Source organism: Quercus lobata, chromosome 3 (assembly GCF_001633185.2).
Source record: "Quercus lobata isolate SW786 chromosome 3, ValleyOak3.0 Primary Assembly, whole genome shotgun sequence".
Classification (NCBI taxonomy): domain Eukaryota; kingdom Viridiplantae; phylum Streptophyta; class Magnoliopsida; order Fagales; family Fagaceae; genus Quercus; species Quercus lobata.
This window is the reverse complement of record NC_044906.1, coordinates 45,539,795-45,564,781: the sequence shown is the minus strand read 5'-3', so window position 1 is coordinate 45,564,781 and position 24,987 is coordinate 45,539,795. Positions and strand designations below refer to the sequence as shown.

General features: G+C 34.4%; 1 long non-coding RNA gene across 1 annotated transcript; it reads left to right on the top strand.

Moving 5' to 3' along the window:
• The first annotated feature begins 7,622 nt into the window (after positions 1 to 7,622).
• LOC115979495 lies at positions 7,623 to 8,806 on the top strand. Its single transcript, XR_004089068.1, has 4 exons — positions 7,623 to 7,660; positions 7,753 to 7,873; positions 8,352 to 8,416; positions 8,756 to 8,806. It is a non-coding gene; the product is annotated as an uncharacterized LOC115979495 (long non-coding RNA).
• The last annotated feature ends 16,181 nt before the right edge of the window (positions 8,807 to 24,987 follow it).

The window sequence follows — 24,987 nt, the reverse complement described above, 5'->3', positions numbered from 1 at the left end:
GGCCTACCCAATTGGGCTTTAGTTTGTGGTTTGAGATGGGACCAAAAGGAACAAATAAGACTCTAGTTCCAATGAGCCTTGGGCTTTTCTGTCAACTTTTGACTAGTCCAAAGTTACCATTAATTATATTTAATACCACTATATAAATATAATTGCATTCTAAACCTTATTAATAAATTATATCCCAAAACTTTATTATACATGCAACTCCTTCATTAAAATATTCATAGTAATACAAAGTCATGAATGTTGACTGCCACTTTGAAGATTACTACATCTTAATTCTTGAGTACCCGGTTTAATCCTTTATGTTATTCATCATATATTTATGAAATCCAATTTCATAAATATATACTTTAGTAACTCCTTACTAAAGTGGTTGGGCCCAACACTCTGAATAACCAAACCTATTAAACATATCTCAAGAGAATATTTTATATCTCCATTAAGAGATTATAAATTCCATCTTGAGAATATATGTTCCATCAACACTAAATGTGATTGCCCAACATACTTAGGTTTTAAACGTGTCTTGTAAATCTCACTCTTGATATATCAAAGAATCATACACCTCATAATCAGGTCCATTATTCTCTCAAGATTTAGAGTTGATGTAAATAGAAGTCGTGAGATTTATTATTCATTTGACAGTCGTTAGGAAAGTAATAAATCTCACAGTTGTCCAATTCAATATGTCTTAACTTTTAAAACATATCAACATATCAACTAGAAGTCTCCACTTCTATGATCAAGACAAATCATCTTAGTTGATATGTTATAGTCTTCGCAGATGAAATGCCCAATTTCATCACCGACTACAAACTAAAATTCTAAGTTTACAAAAAGCTTGTGATTCATATCTTCTGTGACATTTCACATAAATCACATACTATGCATCTCTGGGACTAAGAAATTATTTATGATATGCCAATAAATTGGATTTTAGGGCATAAACCCTAACAATCTCCCATTTGCCCTCAAAGACAATTTACCATATATCCGAGACTTATCTCCCTTTAGAGTAATTTATAATCACTCTAAGGCAAGGTTTGGAAACAAGTTTCAGCCAAATTTATTGCATAAATTGTCTTTTCTACTACTACATCTCACGTATTCATATCTCTCTAATGAGATGATACTTACGCTTAATGTGTATCTTCACCACCTAAGATGAACACATATCTTAAAGTCCAACTTCATGAATCACAATCAAACTACAAGTGTATTTGTACAACCAGTAACCATCAAATCCTCACTTTGGTGGACAAGCATATAATCCCTCATTTTCCTAAGATATTTGAGTATATGCTTTGCTCCCACTAAATTAAGTGATCTTTGATTCAATTGATATTTTCTTACCATGCCCACCGCAAAATAGATATTTAGCTTACTATATTGCATAGCACAAAGACTTCCTACTGATATGGTATAAGGAACTGTCTTAATATGCTCTTCCTTTTATATGTTTTAGGACTATAGTCCTATATAAAGGAACTTCAAACTTAAGAGGAAAGAATCCTTTCTTAAAGTAATACATGTTATACTGGGCTAGAATCTAATCTATTTAAGCAATTTGAGATAGATCCAATATCCTAATTCCTAAATTTTAACAAAGTTTAATTCTTAGGATGTGACCAGTCTTTCCTAAGTACTTTATATCAAACTGGACTAGACAACAAAATAACTCCATTGATGACAATAACTCTACATCATTCTGAATGATTAGAATGTCATCAACATACATTAAGAAATTCATTATTCTATATAGCTTTTACGCACATAAGGCTTTTAAATACTTGATCAAAATCAAACAATTTGATTGCTTGATCAAATATGATATTTTATGATTCAAATGCTTGCTTTTGTCCATAAATGGACTTTAAGCAACTTGCATACTAAACACTACTGGTTCTTTGCTATGAACAAGTCTAGTTACATCATATAGATGTTTTCCTCAAGATTGCTACTAAAAGAAACTTTCTTGATATTCATTGTCATATTTCATCCAAATGAAATATAATGAATAAGAGAATCTAGAAAGAGTTAAATTTGACTATTGGTGAAAAAAAAAATATTTTCATAGTCGAACCATTTCTTTTTGAATAAATCTTTTCACCACTAGTCTTGACTTTGAAGGTTTGCGCCTTCAAATCTATCAATCTCATTTACTTGTAGACCTATTTGAAAAAAATAGGCTTAATGCCATTAGGCGCATCTACAAGTTCTAGACTTTAAATAGAATCTAATTCTATTCATATAACCTTGATCCTGTAATCCATATTCATATCATCTATTAACTTTACGTAGGATTGAGGATCAAATTTATATCCTTGTGGAATAACTACAAAAGCTTATTCCAAAAGTATGAATTTATTTGGTAATCCTCCCACTACGATATTGTAGCGGTGTAATAGTTATCTACAAAATAATGTCTTGTGGTTTATCTAATACAACCATCTCATTTCCAAATGTATTTTATAGTTGTCCTACAACAAATTCTGACATTTTTCTTCTAGAACAATCTACCTTTAAAAGAGGCCTATTCCTCCTTTATGTATGCACTGACTTAAAAAAAGTCATTGGAACTTTATTCCTTTACGAAAAGGAGCCCTAGATCATATTATTTTCTAAATAGAATTCATAGATTGGGAATATAACAAAATAATGGTTCTAAAAGCCCATCTTTCACCAATCTTGAATATCTTTTAGATTAATAAGATCTAGACATAAGTGCCAAAACATACAATAGCAAAGGACGGAAACTTTCTCTTTAAAAAGTAAAACATGTAAATTTCCATCTAGAAAACAATCATGGACAATGCTTAACATTACCAAAACAGAGACACTTTCCTTTTGGTCATACTTTTGAGTCTAATTTCCTTTTGGCAACTAGCTTGTCCAACTGTTTGGTACTATAATTCCTCTTCTTACCACCCTTACTTTTCGATTCAGGCTAAGAATTCGAATTAAATCATATTGATCTTAGCCTTAGCTTTTAGGATGTCTTCAGTTGCGTAAAACTCACTCATCAATTCAGATAATATAAAAAGAATTTATTTTCAAAACAATATGAATTGATCAAATGATTCTAACAAGGACTTGTGGATTATATCCATATGAGATTAACATTTAATCTCTACATCCAAGAATTCCAATTCATTTTAAAATTAAAACATTTTCATAAAATGATATAGAATTGGAACTCCTTAAGCCTTTCTTAGCACTCAATATGATTCATTCCAAACATCTCATTTAGACTTAATATAAAGTCTAAGTCTTGTACTATCTCTTGCATCTCATGCTGTAGCACAATTGAGATAAAAGCCAATGTAGCATATTAGCATTTCAATGGAGACTATGATCATATCATAAGCTATCTTCCATCAATGCATCATGCATAAGAAATTATGACAATGCTGAATCAAAACATATTTATGTACTTCAACTCCTTTAAGCACCATGTCCAAAATTATTTCTTAGTTAATGTGATTCAATAAAATAGTAGCTAGAGAACAAAATTTATGACAACTTTATTTTGAGACCATGAACATAAATACCAGGACTTTATCATTTTGCATCCATAACCATATAATATGAAACCCGAAAAACATACTATACTAGTTGCAACGACAACCTAATCCCGCAATTAATATTCCTTAGCATACAGTGAATACCAACCACTATGATCAAGCAAGAATTTTTCTCATTATTAATGCTATCATGGTAACTCTTACCAAACAAAAATAATTTGCCACTCTTCCTTTGGCCTCTAAGTAATAATAGCAAGAATTCAGCATAGAGGATACTATCAAACTTAGTCTAGTGTACACCATTGCTTAGAACCATGTGTAGCCACATAACTCTACCCTTGTAAGGTTTAATCTTGTAGTACCATGATGCAAAACACCCTCCACATGGAACACAAGGCTTGAGGCCAAGACGAGGTGCTTGCCCACACCACTATAAACCGGGAAGTTCAATCTTGTAGTACCATGAAATAAACATCCTCCACATGGAACGCAAGGCTCGAGGCCAAGACGAGATGTTTACTCCACACCACTATGAACCGACAATGGAGGACGTGAGATCCAACCCTTGTATCTCTCTCCCACTAGAAATTTTAAAACAAGTGGATTGTCATGAAATCATTGTGATCTAATCACAATTTTAACCCTACACATTAAAGGTGTTTAATTGTTTAAATTCAATGTGATGTAACTAAGTCACGTCACAATAGTGTAACGAACATTCGCGCAATCACAAAGAAGTTTAACCTTGTAATCCATGAAGTAAATACCCTCTGCATGGAATGCAAGACTCGAGGTCAAGACAAGGTATCTATTCACATTACAATATACTTAACAAAAGGGTTATTTCGGCACTCCCACACATTATTTGGGTTTTTCTTAAATAATTGTGATCCCATCACAACTAATAACCTTGCACTTGTTAAAGACTCTAGTCTCATTATAATCACTAACTAAAATGAAAGTCCTAAATTATTTAGGATTCCTTAAATTTTAATGGATCAAAAATTAGTTATATAGAACTCTATCCTTAATTTACTAAATAAAGTATTCTAATCTCATTAGAAACTATATAACTCTAATTAGAATTTTAATCTCATTAAAAACCTATAATTAAAATAAATTAAGGACTTTTAATCATAAAACATTTAAGACTAAGAGTTCTATTTAACTAACATCTTTGATCTCATCAGGTCTCTTAGTTAGATAACTTCAGAGGCATTTTCGCGAGAATCTCGTGACTAAGCTCTTCCCACGAAAATGGGATTAAGGTAAAATAGTGAAAACACAAAATTCAGAAAGAAACTTTCGCGACTGTTTCGTGAGTAAAGCTTACCCGCAAAAACTTTTGTGCTACAGGGGCATTTTTCGCGAGTAACTTCGCGAGAAGGCAACTCGCGAAAAATGCGTGATTTCAATTTCTAAAGGGCAGATGTAGATAGTTTTCAACGGTTTTTGCAATTTTCCATAAAAAACACCTTTTGATTTTATGAATGAAGATTCATAGATCAAACATTAAGGTTTTCAAGATCAAAATCAAGAACCATAATAATGCTAGAAACCCTTGAAAACATAATCCTAATCTCATTAGGAATAAATTTCATAATCCTAGCATTAACATAATCGCATGTATATAGTAAACTGAAAAAGAAAATTCCTTGAAGTTTACATAGATATTTTTCCAAAGGAAGAACATGCCCACGGCCAAAATTAATATATCAAGATTCCAAGAATGCAAGCATTTTGAGTGGAGTTGTGGTGTGCCTTTGTGTTAGAACCCCTTTCCCTCTCTCTTGTGTGTGTGTGTTTGTTTCTCAAAAAAGAATGCAAGCATTAAAAGGAACTAAATTAAATTGGGCCGTATCACTTCCTTATCTATATATATATAAAACCAAAGCCTTTGAAGTTCCCACAATTTTCCACGTCAGCACAATATTAAAAAAAAAAAAAAAAACTTTTTAAGACTAAAAAAAAAACCGGCATTATCAAAAAAAAAAAAAACACCCAAAAATTTCAAATCGGCATTATCAAAAAGGAAAAAAAAAACACCCAAAAATTTCAGCCCTTAAAAAACAAAGCTCAAAGCCTAAAAAGAGGCTAAAACCAAAAATTTCGTCAGCACAATATTAAAAAAAAAAAAAAACTTTTTAAGACTAAAAAAAACCGGCATTATCAAAAAGGAAAAAAAAAACAAAAAAAACCCAAAATTTTCAGCCCTTAAAAAACAAAGCTCAAAGAGTAAAAAGAGGCTAAAACCAAAAATTTCATTCTCCCCAAAACCAAAACCCGATGAAAAAAAAAACTCTCTCCCCCTTAAACGCAAACACAGTAACGCAAACTCATCAAACTCCCTCTCTTCTTCTTCACACAGTCCCATCTCCATCTTCAAACGCACAATTTCCTCCATGCCTCTCTCTACATACACGTTCCCCTGCCTCCAATCTTTGTCCCTTCTCTACCTTCAAACCCCTAAACTATAGTCCGCAAGCGCCAGCCACCCACTCCTTTAGTGGCAGAAAGTTTTTGATTTTGAGACTTTACCATCTGACTAGATTCACTCCGCAAACATTACCGGTAAGTTTTTATTTTGTTCTATAATTTGGGATGTTAAATATGATTTAGGGTTTCGTTTTTGGTTGTTAAATATGATTTAGGGTTTCGTTTGGGAGTGTTTGTTTTGAATGATTAGCTTAGATTGATGGGTTTGGAGCCCGTAGTGGGTTTTATTAATTTCTATTATTGGCCGCCAAGGAGACGAGACCTATTGACAGAAGATGTTAACAACAAAAATTTGTGTTAAATGTTATTTAGGTTTTGTTATTTTGGGTTAATTTTTTTAATTTAGTTATTTTGGGTTAATTTTTTTAATTTAGTTATTTTGTTTATTGGTTTTAATTAAGGTTGAATGATGAGAAAAGCAGAGCATGATAGAAGACATCTATAATTGAAAGGGTTTCTGGGTGTTGGTTTGATAGTCTCCCTCAAATGTGTGGGACTCGTTGATGGTGAGCATGCTTAGATGGGAGGATTTTGTGTTGATAAAGGAATTTGGGTTAGGGTATGGTGGCAGACCTATGTGTTTTAGTGTTTTTTTTTTTTTTAATGGTTTTTGCTTTGTTTCTTAGATTTAGATGGTTTATCCTTGATCACCGTTCTGTAGTTGAAGCTTGAATGTTGTAGTGTAGTCATTTGACAAATGCAAATTAATTGTTGTTTAATTTTGTTGCTTTAAATTTAAAGGTGTTAAAATCTGTTGAATAAGTTATAATAATCATTGCAATAGAATAAATGTTTTTAAAATCAAACAACTACGAGATTGTGCTTTATGTTAACTTGGGATTTTCATTTGAATAAAGCAAATTGATTTATAAGGCAAGCAGTGTTATGGTCAAGTGTGAAAGTTTTAAATTTAAATACTATCTTGGCTTTTGGATCCTTGGGGCATATTTTGATATGATTAGGCAAGGTCACTGTGCAGAATCCATTGTGTCATTTAGAGTACAAAATATTTACATTTCGTACTCTATGAAATTTGAGTGCAATTGATTTATGCTTGGTAAAAAATTTATGTCAGTTCTATGAAAGTCCTCTATTGTTGTTTGGATTATTTTTTGTTTCTTTTCATGCCAACATGGTCTGTGCTGTGACTGATGAAATTGAGAGAATTTAGTTGAATTCAAGGCGACAACCCTCCTAAACATTATTAAACAAGAAGAGAATAGTTTTTTATGGAATCATATTTGCTGCCTCTTATTGCTTGAGCCATAGCTTAAATACAATTATGACAAATTCATTTAAAGCTATTAAAGATGTGTGTTTGAGACTTATTAAGTTTTGTTACAAGGTGAATATTTTATATCAATATCTATTTGTTAGCATGTGTTTGAAAATTTTAGGATAAATGAGTTAGACTATAATTTGTTATTTTTTGCTTTCCAAATTACAAGTAGTGATATATCCTGTTAAATTGGCACTGCATTCCTCTTTTTTATAATAAATAAAAAAATTGAAAAATTTTGTTCTTCCATTGGACCTTTAAAGCTTTCAGTTTGAAACTTTTGTTGTGAAAAATAACTGGTAGTGATGTTTATGGCAGATTCGAATTTAGGATTGAGGTCAATCTCGATGCCATGGTTAGTTTTCTATATCGTATGTACTTTGCGTATAGTTTATTGTTTATGATGCTTTGTTTACTCACCTATTTAGAGTAATGTTCATGTTACAGACACATCTAAGAATTTGGAAGCCCATTTTGAAGAATGCTAGCACTCTAGCAGCGACGTTCTCCATGGAAGTCACACAAGATCTATGTTTATTTGTACTCCCTCAAATAGCAGCATAATTAGGTAGGATTTCTTACGATTTGTGTTATCATTGTTGCTAGGTTGAAACTTGAAAGTATTCTATGATATATGCAGATAGCTAATTACTAATTAATAAGCCTACAAGTTGCGTGAGAACTTATTTGGAAATACATGGTAATGGTGGAAGCATTTTTTAGATAGAAATTATGGGAAAATTTTGCTAATAATAATAGATAATTTTTCTGGGCGGTGATTGTTTAATGCAAATTGTTGGGATGGGTTTTAGGGCCAAGAAAGTTGAGAGTTATGGACACAAACTTGAGTTATGCAAGGTTACATGTATTGGTAGAATTGGTTGTGTTTTTAAGTTTGGAATAGGTGTGTATCATAGTGTTTACTAATTGAATTTGAGACATTAACATTAACTTGGCATTTGTTTAGAGAAATTAAACAACTACATGAAAGATTATGTGTTTTGTATGTTTGCTTTTGTTTACTGTGTATCTTAATATGGATGCAGGTGGGATAATAAATTTGTGCTGTCCTACTAGGCAAGAAGCAAAGGCAACCATGAGATTTCAAAGGGTGATTGGAGATGATAATTTAAATGGAAGTTTTAGCTAGATGACATGACTAAAAATTCCTATTAAGAAGAGTATTTAGTAAACCGTATATCAATGATATGTTATCAATGACTAAGTTTGGTTATATATATAGCAAAAAATTGTAAAAGAGTCATGAAGGTAAAATTGAAAGCTACATACTGATGCTTTTGTAATTACTCATTTGAAATTCAAGCCGGTTTCAAAAATATAGTTTGTGGTTTAGAGCATTTTCTGTTTTCACTAATTGTGTTTTGTTTCCATGTACATGTTTTTAAAATACATGTAAATTTGGTCAAATATTAATTTTTATGCCTTACAGGGAGGAGTACATAAATTTGATTTTGGAAGATGTTGGAAAAGTCAATATCGAGAGGGAGAGCAAAAAACTTTAGGTGGGTTCATTTTCTTATTTTCCTTTACTTTTAATCTCAGAAATGTGCATACTCTAAATGTGGTACATCTATTTTGTTATTTGTCGATTACATATAAAAAAAATATACAGGGTAGATTCTTCTTAAGAGAATCAACACAACAGTCACCTCTCTCTCTCTCTCTCTCTCTCTCTCTCTCTCAAATAATGATTTCAGAAATTGTGTAAATTGACATTATGTTGCCTTTTTAATCCCATTGAGGTCTAGCATCTTTGTTTACTGGCAATGTTAGAATTTAGATACATCTTGGACATCAAGAACGATTAATGTAATTTATGAAAGATATTTGATTGAATGAGTATGGAATTAACTATATTCGTGTAATTAATTGTATTGGAGTGTACTTATATCAGTTATATATTTTCTAAATATGATCTCATGATTTCTCATTGTATGTGATAGATTTTATTACTTTGTAAGTGATAGATTTTATTGGTTTGGTATATAATTTATACCATGATATACATATTAAGTTATTAATAGCTTTCCCGTGCATATATAATTTATATATATATATATATATATATATATATTTTTTTTTTTTCATATTAAGTTATTAATAGCTTTTCCGTGCATCGCACTAGTTAGCGACTAGTATCGATAATTCGGATGCATGTGAACCCATATAAATAATAATATATCAACGCATTCAAAGAAAAACAAAAGAATGATACATCAAACTCGTCAATGTTAGCAATATAGGTTAATGTATTCATTCCTACCACAAAGACTAGCAAAACACGGCATATATTAAATATACCATGCCAATATAGGCATTGACAGCATCAACTAATAGTCATTAAATGAAATTCAATAACTACTCCCAACTGCCAATGATATCCAAGCGGTGCATAACAAAAGTTCACGCTTGACTTTTATTTCAGTTTTATTTTAGAATCGATGCCATGTATCATGCCAATATATGCATTGACAGCATCAACTAATAATCATTGAATGAAATTCAATAACTACTCCCAACTGCCAATGATATCCAAGCGGTGCATAACAAAAGTTCACGCTTGACCTTTATTTCAGTTTTATTTTAGAATTGATGCCATGTATCTCTAAACGACATTACCATGAGCCACACTTTGATTAACAAGAACCAGTATATATCTCATATAATAATCACAGCAGTTCCAAAACAAAATTATGCAGAAACTTTACTGCAGAAAATTAAATCATCAAGAAAACTACTTTCTTTGATTCTAAAACTCAATCACATGTTATACAAGCATTATATTGAAGACCGCTCTTATACCAATTGTTGGAAAATCTAGTTTTGCATCTCATACAAAACACACAGCGAAAACAACAATCACGAATCTACTTCATTCATGAGAGATAACATATAATCTTGAATTCTAGAACAAAGAATAGAAAGCGTACCTTGATGCAGTGAAATTCAAAACCAAGACTTGAGAATACTTTTAATCTTCATCTCAATTCCATATGGTGCCCAAGAAGTGTGGTCTCTCAATCAGTCTTTTTGTACATTGATTCTCAAAGAAAAATCATTCTTCTTCTCCTTACAAAGAAAAATTGTTTTCTTTTCTTTTAATCATACGTACATACTAACTACCTTGATAGTTACTTTATTTTATATCTCTTATTAAATAAAAACTGATTATCTAATTGGATTAACTTTTTGGGCCTACCCAATTGGGCTTTAGTTTGTGGCTTGAGAAGGGACCAAAGGGAACAAATAAGACCCTAGCTCCAATGGACCTTGGGTTTTTCTGTCAACTCTTGACAAGTCCAAAGTTACCATTAATTATATTTAATATTACTATATAAATATTACACTCTAGCCTTATTGGAGTAAAACTCCTAAATGATCACAGAGGGACAAGTGACTGGGATGCCACAAAGTGACTCCCAACCTTTACTGTGAATGACAGTGGATAGGTCAGTGTCAGAAAAGTCTGACAGAACGACATGGCGTTCCGAATGAATGCCTCGTCTACAAAAGTTCTCCAAGAAGTCCTTTCGGGCGTTCTCATCACGGAACCGAACAGAAGATGGTGTAGGGTCAAAGGAAGAAGATGCCTCAAAACGCAGAGGACTCTAGGACGAAGTAAATTTGCGTTTAGGTTCCATAGAAGCAGACTAACGCAAGAGAGAGATAGAGAGAGAGAGAGAGAGAGAGAGAGAGAGAGAGAGAGAGACAATCAAAAAAGTACCAACACAGTAGTATATAAGAATATAAGAAAATGAAAGTACGTATGCATGAAAATGCATGAGCATATGACATGCAAATGTAAATACATCATGGGCTCAGCCTAATCTAAACCTCCTAGCACACAACAAGACAACATATATAGCACACATCTAAAAGGCATGACAATATAGTTAAAATGCTCATGAAATGCAATGTATGATGATTTGACATCATTTGAACACAAACCTAACCCAAAAATTTTTCAACAACCTCAACAACTTGAAAAATTCCAAACATTTTCCAAAATCCCCAAATTTTAGGTCAAAAGATATGAAAATGCATGATTAAGGAATGAAAAAGAGTCATACAAAGAGAGAAGTAGATCAAGAGACCGAAAATTGAGTCGGAAAGTGAATTTGAGTGAAAGAGAGAAGTTTGGGAAGTTAAGAAGTCAGATACTGTCAAGAGAGATCGAGGAGAAGTGAACAAAAATTGCGAGGACCGTATATAGAAACAACATAAATCTCGATAGATCGAGATGTGTCAAGCATTAAAAAGGCGCTTTTTAGCTGTCGAAGAGCTATCCAGTATCTATCGAGAGGTATCCACAACATAGGAATATCAATGGATTGAGGAAGCTATCAAGAATTTATCGAGCAACCAAAAGGTTTCTCGATGGATTGGAGTAGCTATTGAGAGGTATTGAGAATGCGATAAAAAGCAACTGAAGAGTCTTGATAGATAGCTAGTTGTCAAGAGGTGTCCAGCAGTTGTTTTGAGATTTGTTAAAAACAGTTTTTCAAGAAGAGAAAAACACAAATATGAATGCAATCAAGTATGCTATATAACCAATGATTCAAACAACATTTTAAGCTCTCAAAATCATCTCTCAACAAGAAAAATATTAAGCACATAGTGAATGTTCAAATAGTGTGTAAAACACCTTGAACGTTTAGACTCTCAAATTACAAATTACCAATTCAAGTTTATTATCAAACAATATATGTGCGGAATATGAAAAAAGCTAAAACAGAATTGATAAAACCATCTAAACCAAATAAAATCACAACTACAGCAGAAATTAAATGACAAAGATTAAGGGAGGAGAGATGCAAACACAAAGACAACATAGTGATGTGTTATCGAAGAGGAAACCAAAGTCCTCGGCGTAAAACCTCTCCGCCACCCTCCAAGCAGTCAATTATCCACTAAAAAATGAAGTTAGGATACATGAACAGCAGAAGACCCTCCGAGCTTAATCTACCTAGTGTACCTAAGCCCTCTAAGCTTCTTACTCCAACGAGGTTACGCCGAACCTTTATCTTCTCTAGCTTACCAAATTCCGCTATAGCCCATAGCATCAACTAGTATCAATTGGTCCTTTCCTAACTGCTTCCCAAGCATCAAATAATCTTCTCACAAATATGGGTATGGTGAGAAAAGGATTTGGCTAAATGTACCTCTCAAGGATGTAACAATGGAGAGGGTGAGAGTAGAGGAATTTGGAGAATCAAAAGATGAAGACTGTGGATGAGTCAATCTTGTTTTTCTCTAGGGTTTCTCTCTCAAAATTCTTTCTAGAAGCTCTCTACAATACGTGGGTATAAGGGGTATTTATACTAGTATGTGTTTGGAATGCGAAATGTCAGTTTTTCCCAAACAGAGTGGTCTAGCGACTTGACCTCGCTACTTGACTGAGTTGCAAGTCTGAGTCACGAGCTAACTGCCTGGCCAGACTGGAATTTTTGTCCTGTAGTGCTCCAGCTGGTGTGACTCTCTAGCTCCTCTGCATGCTTCACACGTGTGCCTCCTTTGGCAACTTGCCAACCGCGAGCCAGTAGCGAGATCCAGTCGCGAGGCCCTGTTAAGTGCACACTCTTGAGCTTTTCTTCACACTCTCTCACACACTACCCTTACATAATTCCCACCTAAATACAAGGTTTCTAAATGCTAAATTACAAGCAAATTTGGCATGGAATAAAGCCAATAAAATGATTGATTAAATTCAACCTTACACATAGATCCAAAACACACGCACACTAAACACGTCTAACCAATTTTATATTTCAAAAACAAGTTAAGACAGTTTAGTGAGTATACATTTACACAAGTATTCCTTGTGATGGCCAAATCATATTGTACCTACACATGTATCAAGAGTAGCAAAGAATATTGCGTGTTGTGTGTGAAAAACATCATAAGATTGCATAAGTGTCTACATGTTATGATGATTTAAGATATGAGAAAATCACTTTAACTCACACACAATCATAACTGTTTGATGGGAAATATCACCTTCAAGGTACATCCTAGAACTCTCACATCTCCTAGAATACACACTTGCAATCATATATAAATCATTTTGATCTTTTCGCTTTTATTTTTCTTTACATATTTTTCTATTATGCAAACCATGCAAGGGCATATAAGAGAGAGGAAAAAAAATACTCAATGATGTTAAGCATTTGACATTCCACTTTTGCTATGCCGAAGCATACAAATGTCATTTCATGATTGGCGGGCAACAGTGGTGAAATAGTTATTTATGCCCTTCTCTTAGAATTTTCTAGTTCTTCTCGCCAAAAAGAGTGATACGAGTGTTAAGTACAAGAGATTACTTAATCTTACACATCATAACCATGAGCCACAAAGCTCACTTGCTTAGTTATGCATAGAGATGCTCATCTAACCTACAAAAGATATAAAGTTTAGAAAACCTTATTTCAATGGCCATCCAAGGTACACAAGTATCAAAGTACACAAACACACACTATTTTTATATTTTTCTGATTTTTCAATTTTTTTTTTTTTTGTATGAAAAAAAAAATAAAACAAAACTGAAAAGTAACCAAACAAAAGCATGTTAAACAAGACAAAGCAATGCATAAAACTAGACTGACTCAACACATGAAAGCAAAACACACAAGTAATGCAAAAACAAAAACAAGAAGTGGAGAGAGAAAAAGTGACAGAATCACTTGAAGCTCTTTTCCTTCCACATCTTGAAAGAACCTTTCCGTTTAGCAAATCCTTGATCCAGCGATGAGGGGGAAGAATTAAAACCGTTCAAGTTTGAAAGAAACATAAGGGTTTTAAGAAGACCTCCAAGAGGAGCAAAAGAGGATGGAAATTGATTCTGGTCTCTCGACGCAATCATGCTGTTGCACATTTGAGTAGCTAACCACTTATAGCAATTAGGTCAAGTATGTTCAGCTGTGCCACAGTGATGACAGAAATGCTGCTTTTTTTGTTTAGGCTTTTGAGTATTTCCCTTCTTAGCCCTAGGGTTTTTAATCTCTTTCTTATCAAGCTTAGGGGGTGCTCCTAAAATAGATTTACCATTGTCTATGTTCTCACTAGCCAATTCATTTTTAACATCATTATTCTCAGTTTCAATATTATTAGTAGGAGGAACAAAAATAGTAGCACTAATAGAAGCAATACTAGGAGAAGAGAAATCATACCCTAAACCAGTTCGATCGGAAGCCGATTTTTGTAGACTGAGCATCTCATCGAGCTTAACTTTTGAAGTCCTTTCCAACTAAGCTCTGACTTAGAACAGTTTTGCCTCAAGTTTCTTGGTCTTCTTAGCCAAGAAATTATTCTTAAATCTCAATTCAAATAGTCTGATTAGTTTCATCAAACTTTGTAGAAATTTCTTCTCGCTCAAGCTCCACATCACTAAGCTTCTTGGTAGCCAACCTATACAACTTCTCATGCTTTTTAGAGACCTTGTATAACTTTGCATAGGCTGTATGGATGTCATCTTGTTCATCCATCTTCTTAAACTTAAACTCCATCAATTCCTCTTCTTCATCCACATCTTCAACAATCCCCTCAATAGGATTTACAGTGGCAGTGAAGGCATTTAGGATTCCATCATCCTCATTATCGGAGTCATCCTCAGGCTCAGTGTCACTCAACGTAGCAGCAAGTGCCTTGCTCTTCCCAATAGTCTTGAGATATGTAGGGCACTCTTGTTTCATGTGACCAAAACCCTAACACCCAAAGCACTTTGGTCCTGAGGGTACAGTGTACTGACCATTATCCCTAGCATCCTTCTTCCCTTTGTCTTAACTCTTGAATTGCGAAGAACTGGATTGCTTTCAGTCCTTGTCAAATCCTTTTGCATTGGTATTCTTCGTAAACTTCTTGAACTACCTCATGATATAGGATTTTTTATCTTAGAATCTTCATCGTCTGAAGATTCATCAATGTCACTGCTCTTAGCTTTCAAAGCCATGCTCTTGCTCTTACTCCTGCTTGATTTCCCTATCCTCATCAAACCCAACTCATAGGTCTGTAGATTTCTAACCTGCTTAGTCAAAGGAATTATGTTGATGTTCTTTGATTCCTCAATGGCAGTGATCTTGGCATGGAATCTCTCCGGTAGAGATCTGAGCACCTTTCTTACAATCTTAGGTTCAGGAATGGTTTCCCCAAAATTAAAAGTTGGGTTTACTATGAATATTCAAAATGTGTGTAAAACACCTTTGAACTTTTAAACCTCCAATTTACAAATTACCAATTCAAGCTTAATATCAAACAATATATGTGTGGAAAATGAACATAAACTTATAACAGAATTGATAAACAATCTAAACCAAATAAAATCACATTCATAATAGAAATTAAATGGTAAAGATTAAGGGAAGAAAGATGCAAACACAAGGACAACACAACGATGTGTTATTGAAGAGGAAACCGAAGCCCTCGGCGTAAAATCTCTACGCCGCCCTTCAAATGGTAAATAATCCACTAAAAAATAAAGTTAGGATATATGAACAGCAGAAAACCCTCAAGCCTAATCTACCCAATGTACTTAAGCCCTCCAAGCTTCTTACTCCAACGAGGTTACACCGAACCTTTGTCTTTTTTAACTTACCGGATTATGCTATAACCCATAGCATCAACCAATATCAATTGGTCCCTTCCTAACTGCTTCTCAAGCACCAAAAAACATTCTCACAGATATAGGTATAGTGAGAAAAGGATTTGACTAATGAACCTCTCAAGGATGTAACAATGGAGAGGGTGAGATTTGAGGGATTTAAAGAGTCACTATGTAAAGATTATGGATGAGTCAATCTTGTTTTTCTCTAGGGTTTCTCTCTCAAAATTCTCTCTGGAAGCTTTCAATATTTCATGGGTATAAGGGGTATTTATACTAGAGTGAGAAAGGAATGCGAAGAGTCAGTTTTTCCATAACAGAGTGGACTGGCGACTTGGCCTCGCAACTTGACTGAGTTACGAGTCCAAGCCACGAGCTAACTGAATGGCCAGTCTGGACATTTTGTCCTATAGTGCTACAGCTGGCATGACGATTCAACTTCTCTACATGCTTCACTCGTGTGCATCTTCTGGCAGCTTGCAAACCGCGAGCCACCCGCGAGATCCAGCCGCAAGCCCCTACTTCACTGCACAATCTTGAGCATTTCTTCACACTCTCTCACACATTATCCTTACATGATTCCCACCTAAATATAAGGTTACTAATTGCTAAATTACAAGTAAATTTGGTATGGAATAAAGCCAACAAGATGGTTGATTAAATTCAACATTACATACTATGTCCTTTAGCTTGGCATAGAACTCATCGAATGACTCATCCTCCTCCATCTTAATCTCTTCAAAGCTCGTAGAAAGCCTCTAAAATTTTGAATCCTTGACAGCCTTGGTTCCTTCATAGGTTGTCTGGAGAATGGTTCCTACTTCCTTAACAGTTTCAGTGGAAGATATCTTCTTGAATTCCTCATTAATGACTGCACTAAAGAGAGCATTCAATGCCCTACTGCTAATGTTTACCGCCTTGATCTTAGCATCATCCTAGTCGGTCGGCGCTTCCGTAGGCTTAGTCCAGCCTATCTCCACAGCTTGCCACACTTTCTCATATAAAGACTGCAAGAAAGCTCTCATGCATACTTTCCAGTATGCATAGTTAGTGCCATCAAATAAAGGAGGTATAATAAGAGACTGTCCTCTATCCATGACAACAGGGGTCAATGGATCACACAACAAAGATTAACACCTAATCAAAGTGTGTCTGCTCTAATACCACTTGATAGGCCAAGAACGTATTGACCCCTTGTGATGAATTAATTGATTAATTAGTCAAGTTTATTAATTAATCAAATCAACATGCAAGATGAGTGGTAGTACAAACAAATCACCAACAAAGTTAAATGCAACGGAAAATAAATTTGACACGGGTGATTTGTTTATGCATGGGAAAAACCACCAAGACAAAACCCTTCCGAGTGAATTTAAAGTCACTATTCCCGAGAATCCACTATTATCAAAACAAGTGATTACAAGTAAAGGAATCTCAGTACCTTATACCAAGCTACAGTTGAATCCTTACCCAAATACCCAATTGGACTTGTTCTGTAATGACAATCTCTTCTTTTCAATGCATGGATCCCAGTACGCAACTTAATCACCAACTTGAGAAAGATGTTGGCTGGAAAGTTCTTCAGTTCATCACATGATGAAGATCAAGAAGTTCCTTGATTACAAAACCCTACGGTGTATAAACACAACAGCTTCTTCAAGAGAAAGATGAACTAGGGCATATGTCTCCGGTTCACTATATGCTTGTGAAAAACTTTTGCATTGAGTTGCATCAGCTATGATGGCTCTTAAAACAATCCTTATATATGTTTAAGGTTGTGAGAAAAGAAAACATAAACACATAAATCTTGACAGATAAGATATCTATCGAGCTAGCTGTCGAGCTTCGGGCTTCACAGCCTTTTTTAAACTTCGATAGATGCTAGTTGTCGAGTTTTAAAATCCTACACTTTCTCACTTAATTCTTGGACAGACTTGCATAGCTTTACCACTTAAACTTAAAACCTTATTTCTTGAAGTATTAAACACATCTTAGATCTACTCAACTACAAGTAAAGTACGTTTTCTCAAAGGATTAGCCAATTACATAAAATATTGACATATGTTCCTAACATCAAATCACATATGTCCTAACAAAAGAAAAAACAATTTTCTTGTATTTTTTAAGTCAAAAACATGTTTGGTTAGCTAAAATTAAAAATATCGTTTTTTGAAAAAAATAAATAAAAAATACTAAAATATGTTGTTACCAGGATTTAAACTCTAATACTTACTCATTAAATGAGACAGATTCATTAAATTAAATCTGTGTTTTCATTGATTTTTAAAAATTAGAAACTGAAAACAGTCTTTTGCATGTTTTCAGTTTCTTTCATAAATTCAGTTTTGAGAACGGTTTTTTTTTTTTTCTTTTTTTGTTCATTTTGGGTTGCCAAACAAGTTTTTTAATCTCAAAAATAGAAGAAAAAAAAAGGAGAAAAAAAAAAAGTTATCAAACATACCCTAACTTTTTACACTTCTGCATCCTCAAGTTGTCATAGTAGTTCCAAAGCCTGCATCATTAGTTGGAAGTTTTTTTTTTTTTTTTTTTTTTTTTGAGAAAGAAACTGATGGATTTTATTAATAAAATTCAACTACATCCAATTGTAAAATCGAACCAATATAAGATGGGACATCTTCCATCTATACTTGAAAATCTGGTATGCATAATGCATTTTTAGCCAAACTATGAGCAACCCCATTGTCGTTTCTCTTAATGTGAGAATACAACAATCCTTCTTTACAAACATATTAAAACCTAATACAATGAAATAAACTTGCAAAATATTTAACATCACGACTAAGTAAACCAAAGGATTCCAAAGACTGCAAATCTGCATTCAAAGCGTTCATGGCAATCATTGAAACTCTCTCTGGGGTGACATCTTCCAAACTTAGATCAGCATCAAACTGTAAAGCCTTCGATATAGCCAAAGTTTCAAGCTCTATGACAGTTAGGGGGAGAGGGATGATTCCGACCATGTGTGCCAGGCCTTTTCCTTGGCATTCTCGGATGATCATTTCAATCCCTGCCCTATCATCTTCTTGAAACATTGTATTGATATAATTTGTGCCTGAACCTTCCACAATTACATCAATAGTCGATCTCCAAAACAACACTAATCCACGTCCCATATCCAAAACAACATCCACAGAATTTTGTTCTCGGAAAATTGGATCATCAGATTTCACCTTCAGGATCGGCCATGGATATGTCCCTAATATCCAAAACATGACTAAGAACAACTTTTTATTTTGTTTCGATCTGATCATCCACGACAGCAATTCTTTGAAATCCATGAAAGCTACTTCCATAATAGAATCGCTGTTAATCAAAGACTTAGTCATACTGAGGATGTGCTCTAGCCTTGCTTCATCTACCCATGTTTTGGCTATGAACATGGTAGAGGGATCTTTTTCCCGTGATATTTCACTAGGCTCTCTCTCTGTCCATGGGTTCCCAAGCCCATGGTAGATCATTACTAAGAGAATCATTTCATCTAGCGGGGCTGTGGTACAGCCTCCGCCAATATTTGTGATTGAGAGACATCCTCCTTGGAAACTTGCCTGGTCCACCAACAAGGTTGACGCATGATACGCTTCCATGACCTAATGTTTTTTGGCCATTCCCCACTCTCCACCGTTGATGGACTTAATTGTGTTTTCTCCAAATTAATTGTCATGTGGTGCTCATGTGTTGAGGTGGCAAGGGTTGTCTCCAAAGTAATTGATTTTCTCTCCATTACTACTATTTCTACAGGATATGCATTCATTATAGGATTTGTATTCACAACAGCGGAGTTAGGCACTTTATCCGTTACCATATCTGATCCTTCAAGAGTTGGGCTGGCATCATCAATTGTGTGATCAATCACACCAGCTGCTGCATGTAATTCCGAATTATTGCTCCCTGAATTTGGCATAATTACTTCCTTATTTTTCGAGGTGGATTGAGTGCTTATCTGACTCTCTAGAGTAATGCTTTCCTTCCCCATTCTTTGCTGAACATTAAAGTGTGTAACGGTCTCCTTATTCAAACTTGTCTCTAGCACTTCCCCAACCGTAACGGATACCACCACCGAAGGCACCGTGGCTGAATTTTCTCCCATCGTGATCTGGGCATCCTCCTCCCCTCGCTTTCTCCACTGAGATTTCCAACTCGCTTCCTCAAAAAAACCTGGAACATAAATAACATTTTTACTGGCAGTTTTGAACGAAGGAGCTCGCAGATATGGACCGAACTGCTGTTGCTCTGTTGACAGTGTACCATTGCTCTCCATCCCAGCCAACACCTTGTCTCTCCACGGTAGCTCAGATGAGCGTTTTTCAAAAAAACCTGGAACAAAGAACACATCCTTACCAGCAGAATGGTAGGGAGGTGCCCTAAGACTCTGTCCAAACTGCTGAGACTCAGGGAGGATGTAATGATCACCCAGGTTGCGTATCTGAAAGCCATTTGTGGGACGCCGTATCTGCTTGAAAGTTCTAGCCATCACTTCCATGCTCAAGAATCGTGAAGAGAGAAACATTGCCACTAGTATAATCTCTCTAGACCGCTGATCACTCTGAAGAACAAAACCAGTATCTTCCATTTCGGATAGGTTCAAATTCCCCCATATTCTCGTAAGGTCCACCATAATCCAGACAGATAATTGAAGACTAAAGCAAACCAAACAAGAAAAATGTTTCTCTGTAACCCAGAAAAAACAAAACCACAAGCTCGAGAGACAAACCTGTTGTCTCAAGAGAACAAAACTCTCCTTCATCAAGAAGGGACAAACAAACTTCTACTGCCTAAGAGAGGAGGGAGAACCAACTTTCTTAGAGACAGAGAAACTCAATTAGTTTAGTTTTATCATTAGTTTGAAGTTTGTTAGTACTATAGCGGTACAACTTGCACACAGTAATGAAATTGTGTCCAACTTATTCATTCATTCATTTTTTTTAAATAAAAATTAAATTAGTGTTCAATAGTAATTAAGTTTGAGCTCAAGCTATTTGTTGGTCCTTGAGGCATCCATCCATCAATAAAAATTATTATTATTATTTTATGTCACCTACAGATGGATAACAATCCAACTAATTAAGTATCAGATCTTATTATTATTATTATTATTTTTTTTTTTTTTTGGCATGGAGGTGCACCTGTAAATTGTCAAATCAATGAACCCAACGTATCATAGGATCCTCAAGGTCAAAAGTTTGACCACACGATCATATAAGCAGTTCAATTAGAAATATGCAAACACGTGCAAATGGCTGAAAGGTCCTTGCAAAAATGCCAACAATTCACATGCTATGTTCGATCAATTGGTAGACAATCATAGGACGTACAGTTTATCCATGTGGGGCATAGCATCTGGTTTTTTATTTAATTTTTTAAGGAGGGCCCTCTGTGTTTTAGCATAAATAAAGGTGAAAGTGAGGAGGTTGGCTAGGAAACAATAGGCATATTTAGGTATAACATTATTACAGGCTGTTGTTACATCTAATCTAGGGTTTTTTTTTTTTTTTTAATTTATAAAAACATAAATAAATAAAATTACGGTTGTTATTTTTATAGTTATTGTTACGAACAATAATCACGTGTCTATTGTCAATGTAACTTATTTTTTTAGCATCAACATATAACTCATTTCCATTATATATTATCAAATATGAAGTAAGCAAACCATTGAAAGCAAGTACTTCAAAAAAAAATTCCTTATTCTAATTTACAACATAAATTCAATTTGAAGAAACTGGATAATAGTTTCAGCAAAATGCTAAATTTTACAAACTTTTTTACAATCCTTTGTAGGATTGAAATATCCATATTTTCATGGACGATCCTTTGTAGGATTGAATTTTCTTGATTGCAATTTATGAACTCCTTTTCAATTTCCTCACCCAATCTCATGAGAAGCAAGCACAATCAAATACAAATAGCAAATAATATTAAAAATTTCCGTATGAATTACAAATGCTATGTGATTCTTTATAATTTCTCTCTTTCCTTTAACTATATAGTATGTACTATGAAATTTTCCTTATTCAAAAGAACCACATTTAGAACAAATATAGTTGTTGATCTAGAGAAATTTAAAATAAGTGAAATTGATATGTCATTGGGTCGCATAGAGTATCCCAATAGTCATCAAATGTATCTTGTAAGAGGTTTTTTTTTTTTTTTTTTTTTTTTTTTTTTAATATATATATATATTATTATTTTCATAAAAATACAAATTGTGTTGTCTACAGTAGGTATCCTCGAACAAATGATAAATAATTATGATCCCTTCAAGTAGCCATTGGAAGTTTCAAACTCTCTCCAGTGATTCATATGCACAAAATCATAGAAACCTTTCACCATGAAATTACTCTTTACAAATTGATATTGTCAGCAAATACATTGAAAATAAATTTTATTTTCGTAAATTTTATTAAACAATTAAATAGAGAGAAAATAAGAATTAGAAACCAAATTAAGCTCCTCTACTTTGCGAAAATTCAAAGTAAAAGAGATATCAACAAAAACACTTTCCAATCTATAGATAAAAAAAATAACATCATACAGTTTATGGACAACCAAACATTTGAAATCAAGAGGAAGAAACACTAAGCATACAAAACATCATACAACTGCTAGGTAAAACTACATAAATAAAAAGAAAATTTAAAATGCACAGAGCATGACCCATAAAACAAACTCACAAATAAATAGTTTTAACAAAACAACTAATGAAGAAAAGAGGACATACCTATTGGATTGAGCAAGTAAAAAAGAAAACACTCAATTAAGTGATTGACATTCAAATGTGTACTACTTACTGAATGGATCTGTTGAAGAAGACGAAAGGTTAAAGCAAAGTAGAACCAAACCCAGGATTGTTAACCTTAGATCTTCCCTGATAAGGTTTTATGATAGCCTTACCTTTTATTTTTGACACTGTTTAGAAGATCTTTCTTTTTTTTTTTTTAAGAAAAATAAAAATAAGGATATGGAAGATCTAATTGAATAATATGTGTTAGTCATTCTCTCTGTTTGGAAATTTAAAATAAATAAATAAATTATAGGGTACTCTTAGTGAGTCTGAGTTATTAAACCCAAACTGAATGTTGACTCAGTCTATGAGTTGGGAGGTTTCTGAGTTCTAGAGACTGCAATTTGGACTCTGGAAGAAGACCTGCTGAAGACTGAAGCAAAGGGTTCCTTTTATAGCTGGAGGAAGCCTTGGATTCGTTCAGGAGATTGTGGAAATCATGGAGGGTAAATTGCTTTTACTCTTGGGTGAATTTCTTTTCAGCCGAAAGTAAATAGTAACCTCAATGATTCTGTCAAGGTACTGTTGAGTGAACAGTAACGGTCACTGTTCATGAACAGTGTTTTGTCCCCTTGCTTTTCTGAATAGTAACTCTGCATAGTGTTCTGGTACTGTGTAGTGAATAGTACTCTGTCGGCAGCTTTGCTAGTGCGGGTACTGTTCCTAGAATAGTAACCGGGTTGCAAATGTGGTTCTTGAGCTATTATGGGGCTTCTAGAGCTGTTCTGGAGCATCCTGGAGCTGTTCTGGAATTGTTTAAGAGGCAAGAGAGTTCTTTTCTTCTAACTCTATCTTCTTGGTGATTTTTAATCGGTATCATGGCCGGATGGGTATCCATTATAAGGATCCCATGGAGGATCGTAATCACAATTGTGCTCATGATACTTGACATATTGATTACAAAAACCACAGTACATGATAGGTTCATAATCTGCTTGTTGAGTTACTAACTGTCTGGGCTCAATGTAATCAATTCTCTCGATATGGAGGGCTGTGGAGTATGGCCTGGTGGTGAATACTGAAATTCTGCCACTATTTCCAACAAAGTGGTAATTTTGCCATAGCTCACTGGTGACATCTATAATCTCATTGTTGAAGTAACCTCTCCAGCAATCGGCAAGAGCATCAGGGTCTTCAAAAGAGAGATAAAAGTCTCCTTCATACCAAGGACCATTATGGGTGTACCCATTGATGAGTACTAGATGGTGTGCAGGTTGGACAATCATCCAATGGTTAATGTCCCATTGTGGGAGAGTACTCCAGCATCTGATGGAGACAAAAGGACTCTTGATTTTTGCAACAACCTGTTGTATGATCTGGGGGAACTGGTTGATCTGGTCATGGCTTGTTAGCTTGATGAGCTTAATAAAGCCATATTCAAACATCTGCGAAAGCCAGCTTGGATCTTCTTCAACGGACCAATCTTCATAATTGATTATTAGGTCGGGGAAGGGATGTTTCTTTTCATAGACCCTATGGCTACTTCGAAAGTAATCTTCCCAGGTTGACTGGATGAAGGCATTGTCAATGTCATCTAAGTCTTCACCATAAACTGGGAAATGGGTGGTGACCAATATTTTGAAATACATGAACCATAGGTCACATGATTCAGACATAGCCTTGCTTCCCAAGATACGAACTTGTATGTCGGTAGGCAAGTTGGCAACAGCACTTCTTAGTTGGTTTTGAGTCTTAAGACTTAACCTAGCATAATCGGTGCCCATAATAGTCGTTTTATCCATTGAATGGATATCCTCTTTGCCAAAGAGTTGACTAAAAGAGATTCGGCTTATTTCAATTTCTGCCTCAAGATTTACTAGGTGTATTTCTAGTGCTCTGAGGGTTTTTTGAAGAAGGCGATTGTTGCTTTGGGTAAAGGCTCTCTGAAGGTTATCAAGGATAATTTTGATGGAGGGTGGAAGTTCTGTGTACACTCCAATTGTAAATTGGAAATTCCTGGATAAAATTTCTTGTACGGTGATGGCCACATTACTACTAGAAAATATTATTTTAAGTGGAACAGATTCTTGAAGGGATGTTGCTTCCCTGGGTTCTGATCCAGAAGAAGCGCCTTCATGCTTTTGGTAAGGAAAACCCTGGATAGGAGCTTTTCCTTTGTTCCTGCTTGAAGAAGCCATTTTCCACTTACTAGTAGGGCAAGTAAAATGAGATATTTGCTTTTCTTCCTGCCATGTATTAACAAAATGGTTATTTTTTAAAACATTTTTGTTAAAATCATGAGATGACATGGAGCAAATATTTTTAT